Source organism: Dasypus novemcinctus, chromosome 1 (genome assembly GCF_030445035.2).
Source record: "Dasypus novemcinctus isolate mDasNov1 chromosome 1, mDasNov1.1.hap2, whole genome shotgun sequence".
Classification (NCBI taxonomy): Eukaryota; Metazoa; Chordata; class Mammalia; order Cingulata; family Dasypodidae; genus Dasypus; species Dasypus novemcinctus.
The window spans coordinates 5,156,897-5,160,676 of record NC_080673.1 but is presented as its reverse complement, the minus strand read 5'-3'; positions in this window follow the sequence as shown (position 1 = coordinate 5,160,676).

Below are 3,780 nucleotides of genomic sequence, written 5' to 3'. Positions count from 1 at the left end.
GTTTTCTGGTGTTTCAAGTTACTCATATGGAAAGTGGAACATCCAGAATCTTCTAGCACCAATATTCTGAGTGATTCCAAAATCATAACCCATTACCTTTTTTGTTTTTAAATTAGAGCAGTTGTAGGTTTACAGAAAAATCATGCAGACAGTACACAGTTACCATATATCACCACTGCCACACCCCCACATAGTTTTCCCTATTGCTAACATTTTGCATTACTGTGAAAACCTTGTTACAATTGATGAAACACTATTATAATAACTATGCCATACACTATAGTTCAGAGTTGACGTTATGGATCGCTCTTTATGCTGCACCGTTCTGTGGAGTTTCTTTTTCTTTCTGGTAACTTACATGCAACCTAAAATACCCCGTTTTATCCACTTTCAAACATGCAATTCAGTGAGGCTGATTACATTCACCAAGTTGTGCCTCCATCACCATCATCCATTGCCAACACTTTCCATCACTGCAACCCCATCTCCCTGTACCCTGGTCTGCCTCTCCTCAAACACAAAGGCTGTGCTCCAACCGGACCAGCCTCCCAACCTCCAAATACACACGTGTCCTCACAGCCGTTAGCATAAGTCATACTATTAGCTCCTGCTCACTAAGCAGCTGCCGTGCACACATTATCTCATTCAATTCTCACAATTCTACTGCAGTTATATTTTTAATTTTTCTTTATTTATCGCCCCCTCCCCCCAGCGCGATGATTCTCTCACCTGTCTGCTCACTGTCTGCTCACCTTCTCCAGGAGGCACCAGGAACCAAACCCAGGACGCCCCACATGGGAGGCGAGTGCCCAACAGCCACAGCCACATCCGCTCCCCACGGGCTGCGGTGCCTGCTGGCTCGCGGCCTCTGCTCGTTCAGGCCTCTGCTCGCTGCGGCAGGTGCAGCGTCTTCTTTAGCAGGCACTGGGACAGAATCAGCACCTCCCCTGTGCTAAGCAGGCACCCAACTGGCTGAGCCACATCCCCGTCCCTGTTGCAGCCATTTAAATCCTCACTCTTCGTATAATCCTCACTCTTCTTAAAGAAGATCTCGGTAAATAATAATAATAATAATAATAAAGCTGAGCCCAGTCGAGTCCGACTCCCAAGGGTGTGCTCTCCCATGGCTGCAATGCGTCGCCTCCCCACCTTTTATTTGACCCCTGCATTCCTCCCCCTTTCCCTTCCTCTTTGTTTTGCCAAGTCTGAGCCATCCATCAAGGTCCAGCCGACATCCCCACAGAATTTCCCGACTCTTCCCTGGCCACGATCTCTCCAAGGAAGCGGAATCACAGCCTGACAGACTCTTCACAAGGTCATTTGGTGAGTGGTTGGCAAAGTGGAAGGGGTCGTGTCCCCAAGGAATGCTCGAGGAACCCCAAGCTGACCTCGGTGACGTCCCTGGCGCTCTCCTCCCTCTGGGTGGAAACTTCTCAGGTAAACCGTCCTCCTAACCGCTGTAGCTTGGAAACGCCCCCTGGGTGAAGGCCTTCTGAGCTCCCCACCTGATGGGTGTGGAAAGGAATGTGGGTATGTGAAAAGAAAGTGTTCAGTGCTTGGAAGGGAAGAAGACTGTATCAGGAAAATGTACAAGTGGGTGTACGGAGGCCACTGCGGTTGTGGCTCTGAGCCTCTCCAGCCCTCCAGGCCTGGGTGCTTAGTGCAGTTATGTCCTCTGCCGCATTCATAGTTGGAGGAGTCACTCCCCTGACCCACTATCCCTCTCCTCCTCATAGGGCGACTGCGGGAGGTACAATGTGACTCAGGGTTGTGGGCTCAAAATTGATCTGCATCTGGAGTAAGAGGCTCGTTAGCCCCGAGAGCTGCCTGGCAGCGTTTTTAGGTGAATTAGTGGCTTCACCTGAAGACCTGCTGCGCAGATGTCAGCCTCAGTTGACACAATATCCTACTTCCTCGTCAGCAGCCTCGGAGGAAGCCCGGGGACTGGCTGAGCCTCGTGGCTGTTAATTCCTACTATTTTTGAAACCCAGTGAAAGACCTAGGAAGAGCAGCCTGCCCTCCTTCCAGTAGGAACACCCCAGGAGACAGCACCGCAGCAGCAGGCCCGGCTTGGACTTGTCCGGAGGCCCGCTCTGCGCCGCGCCTTCCTCGACGTGCCCCAGCGATCCCGCTTCTCCCTCACCAGTCGGCTCCTGCTGGCGCCAGGGGAGCTGCTGGTGGAAGCTCCTGGGAGCTCCAGCACGCGTCTTTCCACCCTCCTCTCCAGGCTCGTGGAGGCACGGTCAACTTCCTGCACCTCTCACCTGGCACCACTCAGGGGACGTGGTCCTAAAACTGGGGCGGAGGAAGCGGGCGTGTGAGACCACGGCCATAACCTCCGGGCCCAGCTCCAGCGACTGTCCCCGCCCGCTCCCGCCCTGAAGAGGACAGGAGGGCGAGGAAGAAGGTGGCGGGTTCGCCCCTCCTGTCCTTGCGCCCTGCAACTTCTCAGCCAGCAGAGGGCAGTGGAAGCAACGCCGGGCCACTTTCTGGGCCCGACTTTTACGGAAGAGGCCACTTCACTTCCTGTCCCTTGGGACTCTCACCTCGGAATCCAGTCATTTATTATGAGAAGCCAGGCGGTCCACGGAGAGGACTGGGTGCCCGGGGAATAAGGCCGAGCGCCCAGCCAGCAGCGCCGGTTCTCCAGCCGCGGGAGAGCCGTCCTGGAGGGGCCTGCGGCACCCAGCTGAGCCGCACCCAGCTGAGCCGCACCCAGCTGAGCCGCACCCAGCTGAGCTGCGCCAGCTGAGGCCACGGGGCAGAGCGCGGCCTCCTCCACCCCATCCCTGTCCAAACCGCACATCTGCCTGCCGCTGTGCGACGATTTCTTGGGTAACAACAGATAGCCACGGCTCCAGCTTCCCTTGCGGGAGCTCAGGGAGGTGTGCTGGCACTCCAGCTGTCACGAGGGAGTGCCACGAAGCCTCTCTGTTCTCCTGATGAAGTGAGGCTCGGAGACTGGGGCCAGCACTCAGCATCTTCAGCACTCTTTCCAGCCTTCTCTCCCCCTAGCCTTTACGTGTATCTGGTCTGGGGAACCTACCCAATAGTTGTCACTAAAAATAAATGGGGGAAGCAGATGTGGCTCAAGCGATTGAGCTCCCACCTACCACATGCGAGGTCCCCAGTCTGGTGCCCAGTGCCTCCTGGAGAAGCCGAGCAGGATAGCGAGCTGACGCCATGGGCAGGCGTGGCGAGCTGATGCAACAAGATGACACAACAGGGAGACCCAAAGAGGAAAGACAATGAGAGGCAACAAAAGCAGAGAGCTGAGGTGGCTCATGAGCTCGAGCACCTCTCCTCCACACAGGAAGTCCCTGCTTTGGTTCCTGGTGCCTCCTAAAGAGAAGACGAGCAGACACAGAGAGCACACAGCATACCCACACAGGGCGCGGACCGCAAATGCCAACATGAAAGGAGTGAATAAATAAAATAAACCTTAAAAACAAGTAATGGACCTCAGTCATCTTATCTCCCAGATCCAACTCTTCCCCAAGGGGGGGGGGGGCCTTAGGGGACCGCTTCTCCACTTAGCACAGGCTTTGCGGCAGGTGGAAAGCCGCGCACGGAGGAGGAGATCCAGGGGAAGAGGGTGTCTCGGGAGCTGAGGGGGAAGGAGTTTGAGATCAAGGTCATGAGCATCAAATACACCAGGAAACCCAAATAAGGTGACGAGGGCCGGGGCCTTCGCTGGCAGGTCGCTTGGTGTTTAACACGGAGGGAGCTACGCCGCTTGCAGAGCCGGAGCGGCAGAGGGGAGCGGGTGGCCACTAGGCG